The 27,250-nt window shown below is 34.8% G+C and overlaps 1 protein-coding gene across 9 annotated transcripts in view; it reads left to right on the top strand.

Annotated features, from left to right (window-relative positions):
- Window positions 1-27,250, top strand: part of LOC130677904 (synaptotagmin-7) — a 1,016,663-nt gene that overhangs the window by 10,490 nt on the left and 978,923 nt on the right. For all 9 annotated transcript variants that reach the window (XM_057484877.1, XM_057484884.1, XM_057484842.1 and 6 more), the window contains exon 3: window positions 25,424-25,534. The gene's annotated coding sequence lies outside the window, so the exon portion shown is untranslated. The remainder of the gene's footprint in view (window positions 1-25,423; window positions 25,535-27,250) is intronic.

The raw sequence follows: 27,250 nt of genomic DNA, 5'->3' as shown, positions 1-27,250 counted from the left end.
ACATAGTCAAAATTATAACCCTACTGAAGAAACTAAAACTGTTCAATAATATATAATATGTATAATGAATTATCTTTATTTTTTGTTATCAATTTTTCTATGTAGTCGCTCATGACCCAGCAGTTTATGCGACTATTAAATAAATAAAAAAAAAAAAAAAAAAAAAAAAAAAAAAATAAGAAGATGTAAAAAAAATTTTTCCATGTTATTCTTATGGAAAATAGAAAAGTGCGATAAGGAACCTCTTAATGTTAATATTAAGAGCTCTAGTTTTCACAGGTATCTTTTTTCATCTAAATGAAACTTTTGAACCTGTTTCCGAGAAAAATAAAATTTGTTATTTTTTGGATCACCGTAATATATATTATGGTGTGTCAAAACAAAATGTTTTTTTTTTTTCATGGTCTCATAGTCTCAAAAGTTTCTTTTGGACCTAAGAAAATCCTCCTAAAGAATCAGCTCGATATCTCGAAAATTGAGCTGGCGGTTTACAAGTTCATTTTCCCATTTAAAATACATGTGAAAAATTTTTTTTTTAGTTTTCCGAGGAAAAATCAAAGAAAATATTTTTTTTCCAATTTCTAATTTCACACCCTCATAGGAAATTTAATTTCCTACAAAACTGTTTTGAATAGTCATGCTCGTAACTACAATATAAAAAAAGTTACAAGTCCCCACAGTTAAAAAAAAAATAATTTTTCTTTTATGTATAGTTAGTATTATTTTACTTTCTTATTATTGATTAGTGGTATTTTTTTCTTCTAATTTTAATTTGCAATCGTCTATCTGAAATCTTCGACAAAATTTCCAAATTTTGAACGTTAAAGTACCTCACTTAACCGCTACAAAACAATATAATAATAAAAAAATCTATTTTATTGAGTGATTAACACAAATAATACAAAAAAAAGTTAATCGTCGCAGTTTTAAATTACTTTATAAATATTTCTTGCATAAAAATAGCTTTTATATGGGATATTGCAAACTAATAACCAAAAAGTAAAAACAAGAATTATACATAAAAAAAAAAATTATTTTTTTTTGAACTTTGGGGGCTTGTAACTTTTTTTATATTGTAGTTACAAGCATGACTATTCAAGACATCTTTGTAGGGAATTTAATTTCCTATACGGGTGTAAAATTTAAAATTGGAAAAAATTTTTTTTCTTCGATTTTTCCTTGAAAAACTAAATAAAAAATGTTTTACATGCATTTTAAATGAGAAAATGAACTTGTAAACCGCCAGCTCAAATTTTGAGATATCGAGCTGGTTCATCGGGGGGATTTTTTTTAGGTCCCAAAGAAACTTTTGAGACTATGAGACCTTAAAAAAAATCATTTTGTTTTGACACACCCTAATATACATACATATTAGGGTGGCGCAAAAAAACCGACAATTTTTTTTTTTTTCGATCTCACATGAAAATTTGTTGGTTTACGATGTTTTGAGAAGCCTCTCCAAAAATCAGCTCAATAAAAAATTTCCAAGAGGTCGCTCACGAATTTTGAAAATATTAAATATAATCGAAATTCGGATTTTTATTTCTAAATTTTTTTCTTTCTCGTGGCAACAATAGTTTATATTTGTAAAATCATGACTATGCTGAAACTTTCAACCGAAAATTTGAATATTTAAACGGCGCTCAAGAATTTTGAATATTAACTGATGATATGTAACTAATAGTTCGAATTAGTTTTTATATTTTTTTATAACTCAATTATTGTCATTTCACTTAAATATAACTTTTGCATAACCAAAAATATACAGGACAGTCTTAATCAATAAAATTTTGTAAGTTTTGAATAAGCGAAAACACCTAAAAATTGAATTAAAAAATAAAAAAGTATGCAAAAAACTTATTATTTATATTTCTCGGGTTATATTTTCATTCATTGTCATGCAAATTGATGGTGAAAAAAACGAGAAGCTTCATTATTAATATTTAAGAGTCGCTCAAAAACGTCCAAAAGACAGCACTCGGAGACATTCAAAATTCTTGAGCGCCGTTTAAATATTCAAATTTTGGGCTGAAATTATCAACATAGTCATGATTTTACAAATATAAACTATTGCTCCCACGAGAAAGAAAAAAATTTAGAAAAAAAATCCGAATTTCGATTATTTTTGAAATTTTCGAAATTCGTGAGTGACTTCTTGGAAATTTTTTATTGAGCTGATTTTTGAAAAGGCTTCTTAAAATATCGTAAACCAACAAATTTTCATGTAAAATCGAAAAAAAAAAATCGGTCTGTCAGTTGACCCTGCAGGCCAGCCCTAAAACTTCCCGCTGTTTTCGAGCTCAAGAACCTCGAAAACATTATTGTGAATACATTTTCGAGCTCTTCGAGCTCGAAAATACGTTTGCATGCTGTTGTTTTCGAAAAAAAACGTTTTTCACCATTTTTTCTCCAACGATATCTCTCAAACGAATCGACCGATTGAGACGGTTGAGGTAGCAATCGACGCGTTTTATCAAGTTCTAAAGCTGATCAAATTTTGAAATTGATTTATCGAGTCGATTTTGAGATATTTCAAAAAAACTAAAAAAAAAAAATTTTTTTAATTCTTTCGACAACGGTTTCTCTTGAACGAATGAAGCGATTTAGATGGTTGAAGTGGCATTCGACGCGGCTTACAAAGCTCTAGAGCCTAGTCCATTTTGAAATCAATCCATAGAGCACATCAAAAGTTATCAAAAAAAAAACATTTTTGAAAAAACTTTATTTTTGGAATATCTCTGAACGAGCCCTACCGATCAAGCTCAATTTTCTTTCAGCTTCAAGGTATTAAGAAGCCGCGTCGAATGACACCTTAAAGTTCAAAATTGGTTCATCCGTTCAAAAGATACAGGTATTTACATACGTACGTGCGTACATACATACATTCACTCGGACATCATCTTGAAATTAGTCAGAATAGCTTCCTAGGACCTCAAAACGTCGACATCTGATGAAAATTTGATTTTCGTAAATCGGACAGAAACCAATAACTTCCCGAATTTTAAAAAATTTACAATTTTCTTAGCGGGAAGTTAAAAAATAGTCGATTTTTTTGCTCCACCCTAATACATATATATATTACAAACAGGTTTAAAAGTTTTGTTTAGAGTAAAAAGATGCCTGTGAAAATTAGAGCTCTTAATATTAATATTAACATTGTACGCATTGCACTTTTCTATTTCCTATAAGAATAACATGGAAAAATTTTTTTTACGTCTTCTGATTTTTATAAGTAGCTAACACGATGCGTCATAGGAATAATTGGCAAGCATATTTTTGTAGGGAATTGAATATTCTACAAAAAAAGATTCTTATCATTTTTTGAGGAATCTATTTGTTGAAAAGTTATTTGAGGTTGAAGTCGAATTCATATTAAGTTTTGAGATTTCTCACTTTTCCGGCGAAACTATCAGACCTATTACAAAATATCATTTGATCTTTTTTGTAGACAATTTTATTCCCTAGAAGTTATTCTGAATAAAGTTTTTTCGAATTCCGCATTGTTTTTTAGTTATTTTTATTTTAGTGTCATGCTCATAAAAAAATAGTCTTCTGATCGATTTTAAGAGCTTGACATTAAAATAAAAATAACTAGAAAACAATGTGAAATTCGAAAAAACTTTATTCGACCCTCGTCGATTTTTTTGATTTTTCAATATGTTTTTATAAATGCAGAAAGAAGTCTTCAGCTAAATTTTTAGCTCTTTATCTTTACCCCTACCGGAGTTATCATTTTTGCTTCAAAAGGATATAACTTTGACTACAGTTATGATAATCTCACGTCATGGGGGGTCGGTTTGTTAGATTTTTAACGCTCTATCTGAAAAAATACTCTAAATCAAAAACACGAAATTTTGTAATGCTTTTTTGGCCCTTTTTAGTCAGAAAATTAGTTTTTCGTTCAATGGGATACTTTTAATTTGTTTAAAAAAAAATCCCGAAATTTTACGTTGAAAAACGAAATTTTTGAGCAACAACCCAAGATGGGCATCGAATAATTTCTAGTAAATATAATTAAAAAAAAATTTTTTATTCTATGATTTTAATTTATTTTCTTTCTGAAATCACGTAATTTCTCCAAATAGTCTCAAAAGATTATCTCAAAGTAATATCAGCTAAGTACTACCGATAGTATCGTATTAGATTTGAGAGTAATAAATCCGAATAGTACGATGTAGCGGTTGATGTATTTAAATTTTAATTTAAAAAGATACAATAAATTGCAAAATAGTACTTAACTTATACATTTTCGTATGAAATATTATATTTCTCACTGAGAATACTTAGAAAAAAGTAAAGTTATGTATTGTGAGACTATCTAAAACTTTTCGCTGTTTTCGAGCTCTTTGAGCTCGAAAATATTGTTGTATGCCGTCGTTTTCGAAAAAAATAGTTTTTTACCATTTTTTCTCCAACGATATCTCTCAAACTAATTGAATGATTGAGGCGGTTAAGGTGGCGATCGACGCGTTTTATTGAGTTCTAAAGCTGATAAGATTTTGGAATCGATCGATGGAGCCATTTTTGATAAATTTTGAAAAAAACTAAACAAAAAAGGTGACGGTCAACAAACTCTTTCGATTGCCACTCAAACTGCCACGATTGACACACACACACACACACACACACACACACACACACACACACACATATACATACATACATAAATGCAGACACTTGGACATTATTCTGAAAATAGTCAGAATAGTTTCCTAGGACCTCAATTTATTGACTAAAAATGGCCGAAAAAGCATTACCAAATTTTGTGTTTTTGATTTTGAATCTTTTTTCAGAAAGAGCGTTAAAATTAAACCAAATGACCCCCCATGACGTGAGATTATCACAACTAAAGTCAAATTTATATCCTTTTTAAGCAAAAAATTATAACTCCGGTAGGGGTAGAGATAAAGAGCTAAAAATTTAGCTGAAGTCTTTTTTCTACGCGTATGAAACCATATTAAATAATCGAAAAAATCGAAGATGGTTACCGTCGCAATGTCGTTGACTTGAGATGGAATGACCCATATATACATATCTGTAATATTTCACGCCTTGTTGCGACGATAGTGGCCACAATTTTCAACGGATCTTAATCATATTTGGCACACTTATTCTATGAACGATTATCACGGTTGAGTTCGAAGTTGAGAAAAATCGGTCAACTACACTTATCCAAAAAATTAAAGGAACAAGAAAATTTTATAAATTTTTTAGTGATTTTTGGAAGGCTGTATTTTCGTGAAAAACGATCGTATCGAAAAAATTAAAAAAGCAAATCGAAGCTTGAATTCTTTAGTTCAAAGATCTTCCAGCAAAATATTTTTTCGAGCCACGGTTTTTGCGGAATCATAAGAAAAAGGTCGAGACAAAATTTTTCTAAATTTTTTGGTTTTGTTTTTTAGATCAACGGGGCCGGGAAAAATTTTTTCCAAAAAAACGAATTCATGACTTGTTTAGGAAATTTATTCAGATACAATTTGATTTTTTTCGTTTCTCTGTACGACAATTTGCTGCTGAGATATCAGCCTTCAAATGAAAAAGGATCCTTTTGTCTTTGATTATTGATATCTCAGCAAGTAATGGTCACACAGTAATTTAGAAGGCAGTTTAAGAAACTTGAATAAATTCCCTACAAGCTCCATTTTCGATTTTAAAAAAAAAAAATTTTTTTTATCCTTGATATCCATTTGAAAAACCCACAAAAAATGGCTATTTTCTGGTTTTTTAGTCAACTCATCGCTACTCTGCAAATATTGATAAAAAAAATAATGTTGCCAGGTAATTTTACAGCTTAATGTACCCCCAAAAACCCTGGAAATTTTCAGATTGATCCATTGAACCGTTCGTCCAGACCGATTGCTCAAAGTTTTACAAAACAATTAAAGGAACAAGTTTTGTTCCTTAATGTGTGTAATCATTACCAAAATGAAATAATTAATTTTTTTTTCGATTTTCTTCCATTTCTGCGTTAGTTATTCAGTAAATGTTAGGTAAGAAGGAAAAAAAAATTTTTTTTCAAAAAACAAGACCAAACAAGAATTTTTTCACATTTTTTCACTACGTGAGAGCCATCATTGCATTGTAATATTTAGCTATAATAATCTAGCGTATAGATAATGTTCGTACCCAAAGGTTGTACCGTCTCATTATCTCCACTGTTACTGTCCTCGGACTCTGACTCGCTGATTTCTGTACTATACAGCTTCAGGTTGTCTCCAGGAACAATCCCAGTGTAAGGCTTCTGTGTCCTTTCTGCGCCTTTTACATCCTCAATGACGTATCGATCTTTATCAAGTACCTTAGTAATCTTATATGGCCCAGCGTACTTGGGTAATAACTTTTTACTATTGCCATCATTGTAAACGATTACTCTACGAGTCATTACGAGATCACCGCACGCAAACAGCCGAGAGGGAGCTCTCTTGTTATTATATCTTTCGGCCTGCTCTTCTTGTCGTCGCTTTATAGACTGAGAAGCTTCCGCACGTTCTTGAACCCGATCAATCGCCCGCGCGGGTTCTCCTATACTATTCAATAATCGCGACTCAGACGCATTGCGAGGCCTGAACCCGACTAATAATTCTGACTGCAATTTTCCCGTGCTTGAGTTTACGGTATTGTTAATACCCCAAATAACTTGAGGTAATTTACGGTCCCAATGCCGCTCGTCCTCGATGCTAGACGATAGCATAGAAAGGATGGTTCGATTGTACCTTTCTACCTGCCCATTAGCCCTCGGAGTGGCTACAGCAGTCATCACGTGTTGTATCTGTTTATCAATGCAGAATTGTTGAAACTGTTTACTGCTGAAGGCGGTACCTCTATCCGTAATAATTCTTTTTGGAAACCCGAAATAAACACTAACTTCATCTAAAAATTTTAGTACGGGAATAGTTTTAGTATTCTTGACAGCCTTGGCAAATACATATTTAGAAAATGCTTCGACTATAACTATTAAATGTATGTTACCATGTTGTGCGCTGGCGGTAAAGGGGCCAAAATGGTCAATGTGTACGGTGTGTATTAGTTCCGGAACCTTTTCTATTGGGTGCAAATGACCTGGTTTCTTACTTGGAGGCTCTTTACTATACAGACAATCGAGGTAAGAGGCAATGTATCGTCGCACATACCTTTTCATTGAAGGAAACCAATAGTCCGCTTTAATTTTATTTGGCGTTTTCTCAAGTTCGACGTGGCCTATGTCATCGTGACATAATTTTACGATATTACGCCTCACGGATCGTGGCACGGCACCACTTAAGACCCTCGTTGATCTTTCTGAAAACGCGATTATTCTTTAGATTGTATTCAAGGTGGATTCGCGCTTCTTCCGCATCATCAGCCTTCTGACTCAGCACTTGCCGCACATGTACAAGTCTACTATCTTGTAATTGAGCGTATGCAAGCCAATCATTAATCTCTATACGCAGAAGCCCAACATCTTGTATCGCGGCCGCGCAGTCTGCCGATTCGTATGGACTTCTGCTTAACGAGTCTACATGTGGCATTTTTATTCCGGCGCGATACTCAATGCAGCAGTCATATTCCTGCAATTGCATCCACCATCGCGCGACTCGAGGTAATATATCTCGTTTCACAAAAGTCGCGCGTAATGCACTGCAGTCACTGACTATTTTAAATCGCACGCCAAATAAGTATACCCGAAACCTTTGTAAGCTGCTTACCACCGCAAGGGTCTCGAGCTCGTAAGAATGATCTCTGTTCCTCTTTAGTGGTTTGTCTGCTGAAATAAGTAATAGGTTTCAAGGACGTGTCTACCTGATATTGAAATAAAATTCTGCCTACACCGAGTTTACTTGCGTCCGTATGTAGCTCGGTCTCAGCCCCGGGCTTGTATAATGCTAAGACGGGTCGAGACACTAAATTATTTTTCAATAGCTCGAACGCATGTTTTCACTCCGATTTTCGAAAGTCGAGTTTTCATCAGATGTCGACGATGTGTGTGTGTGTGTAAACTCTCTGTAACTTTTTAACTAATAAATCGATTTGGATGGTTGAGGTGGCAATCGAAAGGGCTTGTTGGCCCTCAACTTTCTTGAAAATTTCAGATCATTTGATCAAGTAGACTCGAAAATATTGGCGAATGATGAAAAAAAAAATTTTTTTTTTAGTTTTTTAGTGATTTCTCAGAAACGACTTGAACGATCGACTTTAAAATCTAATCAGCTCTAGAACTTTATAAGCCGCGTCGAATGCCACCTCAACTATCTCAATCGGTTAATTTGTTCGAGAGATATCGTTGGCGAAATAAATGATAAAAAACGGTTTGTTTCGATTATCTTTGAAGTGACTCATCTGATCAATTTCAAAATCTAATCAGCTCTAGAACTCAATAAAACGCGCCGAATGCTACCTCAAACGTCAAAATCGGTTGATTAGTTCAATTGATATCGGTGCTGAAAAGTTTAAAAAATAACAGTTTATGTTATTTTTTCCGGATAAATCAAAATATAATGTGCTAAAATATGTTTGAAATCATACCAACTCTTTCTCAATATAGTCTCTTTCAATCATCAGATAATTTCATGTAACTTGTTCCTTAGTTTTAAACATATTTTCAGCAAAAAATTGAAAAAACCCAGTCTTTAATGTTTTTCTCGGATATTCCATACATTATTGCTCTGACCTAAGTAAAAACTCATTCAAATCTTGATTTTGATCACTGACATAATCGTTACTCACCCGTACCTGGACATCTGCAGCATACCCCGACGGTATAACTACTGTCTCCGCAGCCGTTAATGGAGTTTTCCTTGGAGGGAGTCGATCCAACTCCGGTAGAGTTGCAAAGGTGTTGTCAAACACCCGCAACTTGTCTTCCCGCTGCACCATAGTCACACTTGGTAAGCACAAAAATGGTTTTCCCACGATAAGGGGCACTGTTTGTAGTTCTTCTGGAACCACATGTACTTCTACTTCGGCTTCAGCTAGATCAATTTTTATTGTTGCTCTAGTGACACCGTGAGGTTTCACTACTCCTCCTCCATATCCGCGCAGAGTCGTGTCCGTCGGCTGGAGTTTCAGCTGCAATCTATCAGCATCAGATTTCCTCAACGTGATACAATCGCTTCCAGAGTCAATAAATGCTCTCAAGGCAACTTTTCCTATAGTAGCTTCTAGGAATCGTTGGTCTTCGGCTACTGGCGCACTCCCAATACTCAGGACTCTTTTCTCATTATTTCCTGAGTCCGACTTCGGGCAACGACTGGCAATGTGTCCGTACTCCTGGCATCTAAAGCATTGGATGTCCTTTGGTCGATTTGAATTCGACGTTCCTGGTCAAGTGGGCTCACTAGGAGTCCTTGCTGACCCTCGAGCTCTACCTCGACCAGCTTCCCGATTTCTCGGCTCTTCTCCACGTCCTGGAGCTCGAGAGGGTGCGTGCGCAGCAAGAGTGCTTGAAAACGGCCGGCGAGGCTTCTTGATCTACTTCCTAAGAGGAGGTCTCTCCGTCGGTCGTTCTCCGTAATCTTCGACTCTGCTCAGGTAAATGCGAAGATCTTCCGGTGTTTGAAATTCAAATCGGCTGATTGCCATTCTCAGAGCGTTGTCCTCAATTCCCTGAGCGATGCAGTCAGCTGCTCTATGGCCGGATATCTCGCACGCATCGACCAAACGCGGCTTTGGCGAAGAAGAACTCCATCATGGACTCATCGCGCATCTTCTTACGCTGCATCATTGCTATCAGGCGGTCTGAATACCTGGTATGATCCGTGAATGCGTCTCGAAGTTTTATCTTCCACTGGTTCCACGTGAACGCAATTGTTAGTGATCCGCGGTACCGATCACCCGTTATACCCCTTAGATTATCTAAGGCATAACACGATGTCGTCGTATCTGACCACCCATAGATTTCCTGGAGTTCCTCAACCTTGTGAATCCACGATTCGATGGACTGAATCTTTACTTTGGGGTCAAAGAGAGGAATCAGTTTCTTTCCCTCTAAGCCTCGAGGGTGTCCTGGAGCATTAGGAGATCCTTCTACGGAGAATGGTCTAGGTGACAAATTCCGAGACTATGTCGACGCCAGCATCGTTACGACTGTAGTGAGTTGTTTTAGCATCTCCTGCCACTCTGGGTTGTGCGAAGGTGAACGGCCTCTACCGCTGTAAATCGACCGTCGCGTTGAGCTCTGAGATCTCGATCGTTTCGTATACATTGTATCCCGAGACGACGATCGATCTCCTCTTAGGTGCACTGATCCTGCTCGTAGTGGTTGTGCGCCACTCCCCGTAGCTTGTGGGAGCTCGGGACGTGATGTCGATCGACGTAGACGAGCTCTCGATTCGCGGTCGATAGCTTCCTGATCCACTGTTAATTTTGCGTTCACTCACTCGATAATTAACTATTACATAACACTTCACTTCCACTTCACTAGCACGCGAATACTTTATCCCACTTCTGAACTGTAAGAAATAACTAACGCAAGGTTTAAACCAATGAATTGTATTTACTATACAAGCTTGAACCCGACAATGTTCAACGAAAGTAAGTATGTAAAATGAGAGGATAAACTAAATGGATCTGGTGCAGGTGATGGTAATTTTAACAATTAAAAATTATACACTTTTTAAGAAAAATAAACTAACTATTTATTTACACTAATTACAGACAATTATTGTGAGAAATAATTATTATGAGCGAATTCAACTTAATTAACACGCGAGAGCGAATGCAACGTAATACGCACGTATAAAGGCAACACGTGGTTGATAGCGGTTAAATTCACGTAATTACTTTAATTTTAATAACGCGTGAATAAACGATTTATTTATTCCCAACAAATAGCAGCCTTAATTCACTGACTAAATATTGAGAGTAATTAGCTGAGCGATTTACTATTTAATTAGCACAAAAGGAAACTTGAATTAATAAGCGGTTTTAAGCACGAGGTGAACTGTAGAAGAGCACGTTGTGAATTAATTGAAGAAAATGTCGTATATAAAACCCAGACATCGGTTTCTTTGTGACGTCAGAGCGGTAGACCAACGAGAAAATTAGGAAACGACGCTAACGAGATTTCAGCCGATAGGAAAAATCCACGTAGCTCGATGAGATCTTGAGCCAATGAGTGCGTTTCACGTCGCAACTCTTTTATTCATTGTTGAAACTAATTGATTTGAATGATGGATTTTCCTCATTGGCCAAGATCTCGCGCGTAAGTTCAAATAGCGAAAGTGCTGCCGATCTATTGGTGAGGCTCGGCGTTCTCAGGTGCTAGCGAGTTTGCTCTTGACTAAACAAAGTAGGTATATCTATATATATTCGACGATGTGACCGCTCAACCGTCCAGTACAATTGTAATCCCTCTGCCTCTGCCTTCTGAGGCCCTCGGGTCCCTTGACCTGTGGAGGTAACTAAGACATCACGTGATGGGGGTGGGTTTGACGTCACAGCCAGGCTGTCCAGCAGCCTACGTATCCGAGGCAATACGGTCGCTTCTTACATTTCTATTATTAATTTTGAAAAGGAGATTATTTACTTGATTATAAACGAAGTATTATTTTTTATTGTTTTGTTTGAATATTGATTTATACATTGAAGTGATACTCGGAATTTTGAGTTTGTATAAATTCTGCCCCCAGGGGTTTATTGATTATTATAATTTATATTTTTAATTGAACAATTATATGACGAATTTTTGGTTTTTTATAAAATTAAGTGAAATCAACAACTTTCGAGAAAAACTTGGTATTTATTTCCCTAGGTCTTTTTCTACTGCTTTTAATTGTATTTTCTTATTCTTATAAATTATTTCTATAATCTATTGCTGTAAATTGCCGCATATTTTTCTATTATTTGTAATTTCATTCGATTGTCATCTGCCTTTTTACCGGTTACTTGCTCGGATCTTTCTCGTGATTTTACCCCCTGATTAAAACTTTTTGTTCGTTTTTTTTTTGGAAAACGGGCTGGTGCTCTCGTGCACCAACCCAGCCTGAAGAGCTGGTCCAGGCACGGATATCATTTATTTATTATTTATAATTTATCATTAGTTATCCAGAACATTTTAAAATATTAATTCAAACTAAAATAAGTACTCATTTTTATTGATTATTAATTTATTATAAACACGTGGGTGACCGCAAACGGTTTACTGAATTGTTTCGCGTCTTCGTCGCGAATTTCGATACAGTATTCGTTATACATAGGTTCATCAAAAGAATTAAAAGGCAATAGCAATAAGATCTACATAGATTTAAACACATATATCCAGCGAAGTTTTACTACATTCTAATGAATACATATATAAATATATCATACTTTAGACCATTCTAATAGCAATAAGATCCAAGATGTGAGTAGATATTGTTTTTAGAATGATCTAAAGTATAATATATTGATACATGCATTCATTAGAATGTAGTGAAACTTCTTTAGATATATGTTCTCAAATCTAAGTCGATTTCTTTAAAGATCGACATTTACGCAGATATGCTTGGATCCACTTATGTATTCGTGGATATAGTGAGATATATTTGGATCTCTTCGGACATTTTGAGATCTCTTTGCCAGATCTATTTGGATCCGCTTGGATCGCGTTAAAATTTGGATCCAAGCATATCTGACTGTTTGGATCCAATCATATATGCTTGGATCTAAATATTTTTATCGGGTCGGATGTTTTGATTATTGATTTAAATATTTATTAATAAAAACTAAAAAAAATACACCAACCATGCAGTACAACACTCTACATATGAATTGAAGTTACCATATTTAGTGTACGAGCCGTTCTACATACATTTTTCGAAAGAACTATAAGTCGCTCAATGAGTTTGTATAATTTTAAGTAGGTGGAGCTCACTTTTCATGACACTAGCGGAAAACGAGGAAATTGACTTTGATGGGGCGCCAAACCAGCAAGTACCACCCTCTCCGTGAGTTTTGCCACCACTACTCCAACCGTTAGCAGTATCCACTATATAACGTTTCGCATCATATATCATGCGGCAATTCTGTGGTGATAGGAAGCCAATAGGTACCTCTGCGAATAAGTGATTCCAACCATCCTGTTGGTCTAGAAAATCAGAGGGAACTAGTTCAAATTTAAGTCTATCACTTAATGCTCAATGAGGGTAATTTTTTGCAATAGCTTGTCTGAAATTTGAGTGATTATAAGTGAAAGAACCCCTTCTTAGGGTATTGAGGAGAAGCTGCGTCTCAGTACTAATCTGCAACCTGTAGACCAATACAGAAAATTGATACTACGGGGCCCATTCCAAGCTTACTTTGACCAGAGTGACTTTATTTCCTGAGATGGTAGTAGTGTTTGGCCCAAGTGAGGTAGGATTCATGGTGGCTCGTGGTGAGGCACCCACATTCATCGCCTGAAGATCTTTGAACTGATCATTGATCCAAGGGTAAGCTTATGTAAGCTTATGCTCATATTTTGCTTTTATAATATTATGGTAGAGGATAGGAATGTTACGCAGCACGAGTATGAAATAAGCGAGATATCATCCTTCCGTCAAGCAGAGGTTGACTTCGGTCCCGTTGCATTAATTAATTGTAAGTCAATTATTTCACTATTAACTTATATGCATTGTGACGTTACATTGCCGAGGGGATGGAGTTGAAGGTTAGAGTACGTGTGAGTTCGTGTGCTAGAGAGAGATAACGTGATTATGTGGTTGAGTTGAGTGTAGTAGATAATGAGTTGAGCATATGGAGTATAAATTTGTATGATAAGTTAAGTGTGCGATAGAGTACGTGTAGTGTACGGAGTATGTTTTGGAGTGTATGTGTGATGGAGCGCGAATTTAACGGGGGATGTCTAGCTGTGTCGCGGATAGTGGCCAAGATAACGTGCCTCTCGACCAGTGATGACGACTAGGCCGAGGCTTAGCCCTCGGGTTTGACATGGTGATTGCGGAGGTGCGACTGAGATGTCGCCGCCCCTTCGTGGTGGTACCCGAAGTTAGCTGGGGTATGTGAACGTTTATTGAGGGGTCGGCAGGCCTCGTTTGCGATGCTCGAAGAAGCCAACAATCCACTAACTTCGGATATTACGGGGAGTAACATTACGGGAAGGCCCGTGAGTCCACAGCTTGTATGCTTGTGAAGGAAAAAATGGATGGAGAAGCGAGAATATGGGATTGGAAGAGAAGGAGTGGAGTGAGCAAGTTAGAGTGGGAGATTATCGTGGAACAGTTGCGTGACTACCGGCGAGTAAGGAAGTTGAGACTTGGCGTCGCTCGTGTACGAGTCGACCCAGTAGTCGAGTTTGGAGTCTTAGAGTAAGCGGTGGTGAGTCGGAGAGTCGCCATGGTGGACCTCGACCGCAACCGTGGACTGCTGACGTTTTGGAGCTTGTGGCTCTGCGTATGGTGCTCTTGGAGCCGTCTGTTGCATTAATTAATTGTCGCAAATTACCGCATTACTTATTTATATTTTATTTTATATCTTATCTAGTAGTGTATAAAGTTTTGGGGATTCGTCCTCATCGAGAGGTTCCCGATGTTGTATTCAGGTATTTATTTGCGTGATGTACCGAGAGTAATGGACCGTGGGTCTTTTGGACCCTCCGCGTCGCTCTCGCGTAATCTTTATTGTATTTTATTTGGTTTTGTTTTGTTATTTCATGTCTTCCATATTGGTTAATTTATCGGCTTCTTTCGCATTAAAAGAACGGCGACCCTCTCTCCACAACCTAGCATACTGAGCGCACCAGGACATGTCGCTACTACCGGTCATGTCTCTCATCTCCAAAGGGTATAGTTTTAGGTTTTAATTTACGTGTACATTTAGACCGGTGGCCGGAACCGGGGAAATAAAAGTCGGCTAGCGCCCGTCAGGATCTGGAGAAGATGAGAGGGGTGATTGGTGGGCGAAGTGTAACGTAGCCCGATTTCATGTAATTTGAGTTTTGAGTTTTGAGTAAATTTATTGAGTAAGAATATTTGAGTAATTATTGGGTTTATTGAGTATATTAAGAAATATTACGTTACAGCATAAAGAAATACATTGATAAACAAATTAAATTCTCTACTGAGAATGCATTAATTACATATTCTAAACTGTAACAAATAATATAGATAAACAGCGGGTCTTACGAGAAATTCAATAGTTGATGTAAATGCGTAGAATATCCATCAAGGACTCATGAAGACAAATGCACCACGACGAGTTCGATCTATTAAAAATTGATTAAGAAACGTAATTTTTTATGTTTATTTTTATTAATCCTCATAACTATCTAAACGATTACAAGTAATAACAGATATAATTCAATATGAGAAGTAGTATATTATTCGGGGTGTTGATTTAAACTAAGAACCATTAACAATATAGTTATGATGCTTTCGTAGAGCATCATAAATATGTCTTTGGATGTCATCTACATTGGATCGCTCAGAAGCAAGTGATAATGTTGTAACCATTCACGTCATCCCTAAGTTGGCATTTTTCCACTGACTTACAAAGTTATTAAGATCAAAGTCTATCAACTTTATTACTTTTGAACCGTTGATGAGCCCTTTAAATATGATTTCAATATCTGCCAATAAAGATTGATTAGTCATTGTCATTTTGCGAAGGCTTTCCCAATTGTTAACACTTCAGCAAGAGAAATTTCTATAATCTTGATACCATAAATTCCTTGCTATGTTAAGTATCAATAATTTTTAACTTCTCGCTAAGAAAATCGATGATTTTCAAAAATTTCGGGAAGATTGTTTTCACCCCGATTTTCGAAAATCGAATTTTCATCAGATGTCGACGTTTTGAGGGCCTAAGAAGCTATTCTATTTTCAGAATGATGTGCAAGTGTCTGTATGTATGAATGTGTGGTTGTGGGTGTGCATGTATGTAAGTGACCAGTCTATAACTTTTTAACTAATAAACCGATTTGAAGAGGTCTCCCAGCGATCGAAAGAGCTTGTTGGCCATCAACTTTCCTGAAAATTTCAGATCATTCGATCAAGTAGACTCGAAAATATTTGCAAATTACGAAAAAAAAATTTTTTTTTTAGTTTTTCATTGATATCTCAGAAACGAGGTAAACGATCGCCTTCAGAATCTCATTAGCTCTAAAACTTAATAAAATGCGTCGATCGCTGCCTCAACCATCGCAATCGGTCAATGTGTTCGAGCGACATCGTTGGAGAAAAAAATGGTGAAAAACGATTTTTTCCAAATATCTTCGAAACGACTGACCCGATCGATTTTTAATTTTATTCAGCTCTAGAATTCAATAAAACGCGCCGATTGCCACCTCAAACGTCGAAGACGGTTAAATAGTTCAAAAGCTATCGGCGTTGAAATGTTAAAAAAAAAAAATATTTGATGTTGTTTTTTCCGGATAAATTATAATATAATGTACTAAAATGTGTCTGAAATCATACAAACTTGTTTTCTTTATAGTCTCTTTTGATCATCATATGATGCCATCTAACTTGTTCTTTAGTTTAAATCATATTATCAACAAGAAAATTGAGAAAACACATTTTTTAATACACTAACGCAAAAAATCAACGGAACAAAAAAATTTTATAAATTTTTTAGTGATTTTTGGAAGGCTGTAACGTTGTGAAAAAAAATCGTATTGAAGTTTTAGAAGAAGCATTTTATAGCTTGAAATCTCTAGATTTGGTGCATTTTTAAAAAAATTTTTTGAGAGCTCTAGCTATTACGAAATATAACAGGGCTATTGCTGTTACTCTGGTCGTCCTTATCAAGGGCGCTACTGGAAGTGATAACGGCCTCCCAGAGCCGGATCTTCGATCATCAGGGTCGTTGTAAATTAATTAATTGTAAGAGAGAGGAGAGGAAGGATAATTTATAATAATTTTAATACACTATTTATTTAACCTTTTGACCTTTTATTTAATTAATAACCTTTGTTATGTCCGCCGCTTAGTTTTTAATTATTTATCCGGGATTTCTCCCTTTGGTAGCGATAGTAATTTTGGACAAGCGGGTTGGAGGGTGCGGACAACAATAAAGAATGCGAGGAAGAAATTATCTTCCTATAATTTATTATTTATAGTGGATCTTTTCGAGAATTAAGAACCCAAACGTCTCCGAAGAGACTGGTGCTCTTGTTTAAGCCAAAAGTATTTTATGATGATAGAAAAATAGCTCTTTCACCTACCTTTCGATGTCAATTTTTCTAGTGTGGCAGCTATTATCCCTCCAGGACTAAACAGTTCACTTGACCTTCCTGTAGGGTTGGTAGAATGGGTGCGGCTGGGTTGGTAGGATGATATCTTATGTACTACTTTCGAATGAAACCGCAAGGTTGGAGTGATGAACTTGATCTTTTATTGTATTTTAAATTACAACGTCTCAACTGAACGTCACTTGTTCACTCTAGTTTTTCACAACTTTTATATAATTTGTATTATAAGATTATTTATCTTATCGGATATTATAAACAGATTTTTATTTATAAATGCGTCCTTTTTCACACCCAAAAGGGGTTTTTATGCGCAGAAACTCGGCACAAAGTGAGATCACAAATTCACGTGATTTGCGTCACAATTCACTCGAACCGGATAGATCTTCGAGATCTTTCAATTGCAATTAAGAACTATACTCTACACGATAGTTGACTATCAGCCGAGTATCTGACTCAATTGGCAATTTAATTTATTAATAATGACCGTAAATGAATAAATTAATATCCTTCACGAACTTAATCAGCCGGATACCTAGATCGATTTACGGTTTAATTGATTTGAATTTTTGTAAATGAATAAATTAATATCCTACACGAAATTAATCAGCCGGATACCTAGATCGATTTACAATTTATTTAAAGTGAATTTGGAAAACCGTAACTGATAAAATAATATCCTACACGAAATTAATCAGCCGGATACCTAAATCAGCGACGATTACTTATTGCCACGTCGGAAGATTTCTGCAATAAGATTACGGGCTATCGACGCCGTTTACGCGGACCAAGAAGTTTAAATAAAACTGAGGCCCTGAGCCATGGTGCTCAGGCTTTTTATAAACTTTGCTTTGACAATTGATGGGGAATTTTTAATTATCGTCATTGGTGGAAGGTGACGACAGTTTATTACTTATTCGTTAAACTTATTGCAGTTATCCTCCCACTATTCTTTGCCGCATAAAACGGTGAAAAATCTGACGCTGCGTTTTCGCGCGCTTTGCAAAGAGGAGTTCAGAAATAATTATTTTAAATAATTATTAACATAAAAAAAAAATTTATTTGGACATAACACCTTTTTAACCTTATAAACCTTATGAACCTTTATACTTTATAAACCTTATAACTTCTATTCCTTATACATTATACCTTATAACTATCGTCAACTACCTTTGACGTTGTAAAACCTTTCTAAGCCAACTACCTTTGGCATCACACATACACGCAGACGACTTTATTATTACTATTAACCAACTACCTTTGGCCTTTATTTAAAACAATATAAAATCGTCGTACCTGACGAACTATAATTAACAATAATAATTAATTAAAATTTGATCCCCTGGATATATACACGCGCACACTCACTCTAGTCCTCTGAACTTGTTCTCACACACACTGATTTTAAATGATTTTAAAATGGCGTCCGGCCATCGACTTTCCCGCCACGACTTTATAATAAATTAATTAATTTTTGGAAAAGAAAATTTATTAATTAATTTATTTTTAATTAACTTAATTACTTTTATCCTTTAAACATTTCCTTCTTTTAACAATTATCCGTATCAATAATAATTTTCATCGGAGATCTCAACGTCGCGTTTACCCGATACTTCAAAGTATGCGTTATTGACTACTTTGGATTTCCCTTGATTCTTTCCTTTTCGGTTCAGACTCTTTTATTGTTATTGATTTTATTGTAGTAATTTGTTTACTAATTTTATTTAATAATTTTAATTATTAATTAATTAAATTTTATTTCAGACCTTTCGCGTATGTTGAATTTAATTTATCTATTTATCTGTCTCTTTACAAATTCCAAATTATTTATTTCGATTAGTTTTATATAATTAATTTACTTAATTTTAATTCATTTATTCTAATTAAACAACTATATTTAACGCGGACTCGACCACGAAATTTCTGGCTTGTGCTCAGCACAATGGGCCTAGAATTTTCTACGACGCAATAATTCCGGCAATGGCCTGGAATTATCAACGACGCCTGGATCCGGCTAAAAGGCCTGGATCTGGTTAGACAACCGTCTGGCTTAAATTAATTTTAACAAAATTCTACGACTAATTAATTTATAACGGGCCTAGACGCGGATTACCCGACGAACGACTAAGTATTTTTATGGAACTAAATTAATATTCTGGCTTGGGCCTAGAATAATTAATTTAATTAATACCTGATGTTAATTACTGGTGTTCTTTTCCGGTTGTGTCGTCTCCAGTCCTTCTCATCAGGTTCCTTTGTCTCCTCTTTTTCAGGTTCCTTTGTCTGTTATTTATGCTCCTTCACTCTCGTGGTTGTCTCCCAAATTCCAATTTTACTCCTTCACCTGCGTTTCCAGTATAATTAATAATAGTTATAAAGGATACCGGCTAATGGCCTGGTATCTATAATATGTGAATTATCATCGCTTGGTTCCACAATTAGAATCCAAGTCTAAATTAATTAATTACCTGAGTTAGTGCAGCGTCTCAATCTTTCGGAGGTCTGCCCGGTTGTGTTCTGGTCTCGATTTTTCTCATCAACACTTGTCACTCTGTGCACCCACTCGATTAGATTCGGCACCTTCCGGAAATCTGGAAACTCCTACTTACAACTAGGAGGGGGATTGACGGACAAGCCCCTACAATTACCACTCCTGGTGACAAGTCGCGCTCTACCCCGGATAACCCTGGAGTAGTCATAGTTTTTTATCGACGGCACGCATAATAGGTAATCATGATAAACTGAACGAATTTTGGGAATGATGGATCATAGTTTTGCCAAACAATTAAGGGTGGGGGTGGGGGTGGGGTGGGGGGGGGGGGGGGGTAGTGGCTAAATCGTAAAAAAAAACGTTTTTTTATGAATTTTTTTTAGGCGTATCGATTGAGCTAATTCATTGAAACCTTTTGAACATTATTAAGAATATATTCAACAACATTAGGTAATTTGTTTATGTAAAAGTATCCGCAAACAAGCAGGTGACGGAGCTTTTCCCAGAACGACTTTAAAAAAAGATGATTTGCGGTGAGCAGTGTATCTCAACTGTGCTGACGGACTGTGCTCACTGCTATTTAAAAACTACATTACACTTGGTACACACTTTCTACGTATAAAATACCCCCCCCCCCCCCCCCCAACGTTGAGTTTTAGAATTTTTTTTTTACATCAAAGGGGTTTTCCACCTCCAAAATGGCGCAAATTTTCGTAAAATATAGCAATTTTTACTTTAAATGACCATTAAAAAATGAAAAATATAATAATCAGGGAACGTTGGGGGGGGGGGGGGGTTCTAATAATGCTTTGACTGGATTTCAACGGTTTATTATTTCAGATAATTTCCAGCTGAGATACACTGCTCACCGCAAATCATCTTTTTTTAAAGACGTTCTGGGAAAAGCTCCGTCACCGGCTTGTTCGTGGATACTTTTACATAAAAAAATTACCTAATGTTGTTAAATATATACTTAATAATGTTCAAAAGGTTTTAATAAATTAGCTCAATCCATACGCCTAAAAAAAAATTCATAAAAAAACGTTTTTTTTTTTCGATTTAGCTACTAGCCCCCCCCCCCCCCTTCAAGGAACATGTTTTCTTCCTTTCATTGTGTAATTATAATCAAAATGAAAAAATGATTTTTTTCGACTTTTCTTAAATTTTTACGTTGGTTACTCAGCAAATGCAAGGAAATGACAGAAAAAAAATTTGCAAACAATGTCAAGAAAAATCAAAGAAAAAAAAATTGAAACTTGTTTTTTTGTGTTCGAAATCATATCATAACTTCGTATGGATGTTAAAATGAAAAAAAAATTTTTTTTTCAAAAATGATAAAAGGATCTCGTAGGGAATTGATTCAAGTGTTTATCGCCACCCTTAAATTCGCTGGGCGATCGATAGTACCTAAAATATCGATGATCAAAGCCAAAACGATCATTTTTTGTTTGAAGGCTTATATCTCTACCGACAAATCGTCTTACGAGATTAAAAAAGGCCAAATTAAAGCTTAATAAATTTGCTAAGCGACCTATGCATTGGTTTAGTTGCAAAAATTTTTCCACGGTCCGTGGTCTCTTTGAAAAAAAAAAACAAAAAAATTAGAAGTTGTTTTTCTCGCGATATTTCTCATGTTTTCGCAATAGCCAGAGCTCTTAAAAAATTTTCATAAAAATTCAACGAAACTAGAGATTTTAAGCTATAAAATGCTTCTTTTAAAATCTTGATACGATTTTTTTCAAAACGTTACAGCTGACCAAAAATCACTAAAAAATTTGTAAAATTTGTCTGTTCCTTTAATTTTATTCGTTAGCGTATTTTTTCGGATATTTTATATATTATTGCTCTGACATGAGTCAAAACTTATTTAAATCTTGATTTTGTTTACTGACAGTGATTTCTGTCTCAAAGCGTTTATTTATTAACCATAATCGGGGATTAAAACTTAAAAACTGTTTTTTATTAATGATTTTCGATTCTTCAATTTTCAAATTTTAGCATAGCATGTAACTTTTTAGAGCTTGAAAAGCTCATAAAAAAATCGCATGCAAGAGGATTTTCGAAGAGCTCGAAAATAAATTCACTTGGGTGTTTCATATTTAGGCGACATTTCTTTTTTCTGTCTTACCTGAAAAACTACCAATTTATAGTACAACAAAAATTTCACCGCTTGAAAAAGAGTTCCAAGTCAATTAGGGGCTTAGCGCATCGAAAAATTCGATTTTCCATTTAGATAACATGGGAAAAAAATTATTTTTAGTATGGAATTTTTCACCTCGAACTACATTGTTTATAATTAGATATTAATATTGACGTTATTGAATAAAGAACAATTACTTTTATATGAGCGTTCTAAATTTATTTCGTTGTTTTTACCAGTACAATATTCACAAAAGCTTTGTATTTTATCATTTTAGAAGTTAATCATGAAAAAAAATCGATTTTTGCGCAAAAAATCGATTTTTATTTTTTTTCAATATGTACCCTTAAAAGGTACCCTTAAAAAAATGCCCTAAAACATATCCGGCTACTAGATCATTCGATTAACGAGATGCAGAGAATAACAATTTTTACTAATTTTCAGTATTTTTCGATTTATTCAAACGTGGTAGTAGATAAAAATCTGAAACTTGCTGTATCAAAGTATTTCATGGGTACGAATATTTCCTGAAGTTATGAGCCCGGTTTCTTTCTGGGGCCGATTCGGTAATCTTATTGTCCCGGGGGCTTTATCTGTTCAACAGTTCTTGGACCTCTAAGTCAAGTTAGAGTAAAGGCCGTGGGACGATAAGTATACCGAATCGGCCCCAGATAGGAATCGGGCTCATTTTTTCGGGGAATGTTTGTACCCATGAGATACTTCGATGCTGCGAGTTTCATGTCTTTATCTATAACCACTTCGGAGTAAATCGAAAAATACTAAAAATTAGAAAAAATTGATGTTCTCAGAACGTACTTATTTGATTGATCTGAAAATTGGATATGTTTTGGGGGTTGATGGTAGCTATCTGGAAAGAAAATAAGAGCTATTTCGGCTCACAAAAACCTAAAAAAAAACGAGTTTATATTTTTAATTTCAATTTTTGAGCATCTTACCATTACGACACAGTTATGAAAATATTTTTTTTGAATTCCTCATCTAATTTTCTTATGAATCTATGGTCTTTCGAAATTTTTAAAAATCGTACTACATATTGAAAAAAAATAAAAACCATTTTTTGCTCAAAAATCGGGGTTTTCTAATAATTTTACTCTTGAACTAATAAAATACAAAACTTACTCGTTTACTAAGGTAGAGAAAACCATAAAAGAAATAAAATATCCTTACATTATTAAAATAATTTTTTTTATTTATTAATTTCAACGCTGATATTTCATCCATAAACAATTAAAACTGCAATTAAATATATTAATCTACTACAAATGATAAATAAAATTGTTCTCCTAATTTGTGACTAGTCTTCGTCGCTATCTTCATCCGTTTTATCGAGAAGTGTCGAATCACATTCTACAGCTAAACTTTCCATCATTTTAGACAATTCTGAAGATCTTAAGTTACTCTAATAAGAATAAACTTTCAAGTGGTTCAAATTCTCCGTATAAAAGCGTTTTTTTATGAGATGATCGCTGCAGCATCGATTCCCATTCGGAATAAAAATTCTTTTCTTTATAAAGCATTGCATACGAGCATCTTGAGGAACACCGACTAGATTTCGATTTGAGACAGAACATACACAACAATACCTGAGAGTCGCAACAGTTTTCTTCATTTGAACTTCTATACATTCTTCTATTTCATCATCACAGGCAACATCTAAATGAATAGATGGATCATCAGTACTTGATTGAGATAAAGTCATCGTTGATAAACTCGATTCTGTTCTTTCTAAAAGATCACTCCTATCTGAAGGTAGTTCATCTTCCAACGATAGTTCCTGATTCTCATCTTCAAGTTTGGTTTTTATATATTTTTTTACGCGACAATTCGAACAAAGAATATCACCAACTACAATCGGACACTCAAACACAGTTGAAAACTCTTCAGCTTCTTCGTCAGATTTTATATGTTTTGGAGTACCCGGCATTTTTTTCAGGTACTTCGAACAAATACAACACTTTGGATTATTAGCTTCAGAGGTCGACATATTTACACTTAAATAGTTATTTAAACAATTAAAAATAATTACCAAATATAGATAATAGTACAGCCGATTCTTTGGAATGTCAACACTCAGTAATTTTTAGGTTATCTACAGATCTAGTGACTTTTCACAAAAAAAAACAGTGTTACCAATTTTGAATTACAGTGCAATCTAGTGGTTGTTAAATTCATTGAATATTGGGCGGGAACGTTTAAGTCCTCTAAAACAACGTTGATTTACATAAACAATAGTAATGAATACTGATTTACTCATTACAGTTACTGATCGAGTTTTTAATAATAGTTAAGTACGTTGAATGAAATTATTTTAATAATGTAAGGATATTTTATTTCTTTTATGGTTTTCTCTACCTTAGTAAACGAGTAAGTTTTGTATTTTATCAGTTCAAGAGTAAAATTATTAGAAAACCCCGATTTTTGAGCAAAAAATGGTTTTTATTTTTTTTCAATATGTAGTACGATTTTTAAAAATTTCGAAAGGCCATAGATTCATAAGAAAATTGGATGAGGAATTCAAAAAAAATATTTTCATAACTGTGTCGTAATGGTAAGATGCTCAAAAATTGAAATTAAAAATATAAACTTGTTTTGTTTTTAGGTTTTTGTGAGCCGAAATAGCTCTTATTTATTTTCCAGATAGCTACCATCAACCCCCAAAACATATCCAATTTCAGATCAATCGAATAAGTACGTTCTAAGAACATCAATTTTTTCTAATTTTTAGTATTTTTCGATTTACTCCGATGTGGTTATAGATAAAGACCTGAAACTCGCAGCATCGAAGTATCTCATGGGTACAAACATTTCCTGAAAAAATGAGCCCGATCCCTATCTGGCGCTGATTCGGTATACTTATCGTCCCACGGCCTTTCAAGATCTTTTTACTTTTCGAGCGAAACTATTGGACTCTTCATAAAATGCCATGGAATTTTTTTTGTAAACAATTTTATTCCCTACAAATTATCTCTGACAAATTTGTTTTTAATTCTGCATTGTTTTCTAGTTATTTCCATTTTAATGCCAAGCTCCTAAAAAAATAGTGTTGTGATCGATTTTAAAAGCTTAGCATTAAAATGGAAATAACTAGAGAACAATGCAGAATTAAAAAAAAAATTTATTTAAAATAATTTGTAGGAAATAAAATTATCTACAAAACAGATTATACGGCATTTTATGATGAGTCCGATAGTTTCGCTCGAATAGTAAAAAGATCTCGAAATTTACTCTAACTTGACTTCGAGGTCCAATAACTTTTGAACAGATAGATTTATCAAAAAATGATAAGACTTGTTTTCTGGAGCGTTAAATTCCCTACTAAAATGTATGCTGGGCTTATTCGCACAATGAGCCATTACCAAGGTAAAAAATTCCAAACTAAAAAAAATTTTTTTTCCTATGTTACTTGAATGAGAAATCGAATTTTTCGATGCGCTAAGCCTCTTATTGACTTAAAAAAATATCGCCTAAATATGAAACACCCTAATATTCACACTACTGTTTCGTTCTTCTTGAGCTCGAAAACAGCGGTAAGTTTTGGGACGGTCCGTAGGACCAACTGACATCCAGACTTTTTTTCTGCTATTGACTGATATGAATGACATTGATTTTTTTCTATCCATTTTTATTATAGCCTTTGATGAGCGTCAATGCACTCGATGAAAGCAAATATGGAAGAGGGCAGTAACAAACAAGAAAGCCAGTCAATCAAATCACCAAGAAAACTAAAAAATCAGAATTAAAGGTGAGCTCTACGATAATAATTTTTTCGAATTTCGAATTTCATCTTAATTTCTTGAGCTGTTAAAATTTTTCATCTGGCGAATAGCCATAAAGGAAAGAAATAAATCAGGCACTAAGAAATGACATTTATCTTATGTACCCATTCTAACAAATGATGTTAGATTGGGCAAGCGAAAGCTGAAAAAATTTTGATAGCAAAAAAGAGTTGGGTGGTCGGGATTTATTTTTTCACTTTCCCTTTGTTACTATTTTCAGTGTTATATTTAAGTATGTGTGCGAGCATGTGTGCATCTGTGTTCGATCTTATCTCTTAGGTAGATCATTACAGGTACAAGCAGTTGGTTGCATTTTTAACGTGCCCTGTTTCCTCTGGAGTGCCGTAAGAGTTCTCTCTACGCTTCATTCTCTTTCATATTTTCATTAACGACATCTGTGGAAAACTCCGTTAAGAACGACTTCTATCTGCCGACGATCTAGCGGTTTTCAGGGTAATTCCTGTCATGGACGATTCTCGGTCTCTGCGACATGACGCCAATATACTATACGACTAGTATTTATTGAAGAAATTGAGCCTGAATATAAAAAATGGATGTTCATGTCTTTCGCTCGCTTCTATAATCGTTTTTCTGTTACCTATCAATCAAATGGTCGACGCTTGCAAAAAGCCATGTTTACTAAGACTCGAGGAGTTCTTATTAACTACAAATTTATCTCTTCTCAACACTTAAATAGATTAATTTTACAGACCTAGACAGATAAATTAAAACACGGCTGGTTCCTCTACAGAACACTATTGACAAGGAAGGTATCCCAAGTTTCTCTCTCAGATGTCAATGGGACGGAGACATGTTATTCTCTGTCAAAATCTAAGGAACACGTATTTTTTTTAGCTGCCAAAAACATATCCAGGGGGTGATACAACCCCTCGAAGTCTAGGCTCCAAACAGGTATTTTTCAAGTTTCGCATACTTGCAGTTTGAATAGTTGAATGGCACTTTGGTTTGAATTCATTGAGAATTATTGTTTCGTACATTTTTAGCAGTGAAAGCATAATAATAACATTATATTTCTATATTTCACTTACCTCTTGCTTTTAATTCTTCAAGCAAGATATCCCACGGTGGTCACTTGTGGTTTTGCTGCCACTGAAATATGTTATTCTACATAAAACGTTAAGAGACTAGATCGAGTAAAAAGAAATAGTAGATACGTGTTTTGGTGTTAAAAATATCGACATATATATTGTAACGGGTTTTTCACCACCGGGGATCTACCGGAGTGAAGTCCGAATACACTGACGATTTTTGGCTACCTTGTTCAAAATTATTAAGTTGGGCGCCAGGTGATTTTATAATCACCAAATAAACAATTATCGAAATCGGCTCAGGGTGGCGGATCGGGGAAAGGTCAGGCACTTAAGATTACGATAAATAATTGATCAGAATTAAACAAATATAATTAATCGTATATTGAACACAGAATAATAAATTGATCGCTATCACAAATTAAGTATCGGTTACAAAAAAATATAAATGCCGTTGTCGGCGTGACTCGATATACACAAACCAAAATTGATCGTAGTTGACCGGAAAACAAATCAGTTCATTGCTCGGAGAAACACAGTCGATTTACAAAATTAAAATAATATAATTTTATTGTCCGGAGACACACATACAGCGGAAGTATTAAAGAAATACTTGACGAGTGACGTCAGAGT

The sequence above is a fragment of the Microplitis mediator genome, chromosome 1 (genome assembly GCF_029852145.1).
Source record: "Microplitis mediator isolate UGA2020A chromosome 1, iyMicMedi2.1, whole genome shotgun sequence".
NCBI lineage: Eukaryota > Metazoa > Arthropoda > Insecta > Hymenoptera > Braconidae > Microplitis > Microplitis mediator.
The sequence above is the reverse complement of the archived record's forward strand: the minus strand, read 5'-3'. Positions and strand labels throughout refer to the sequence as shown.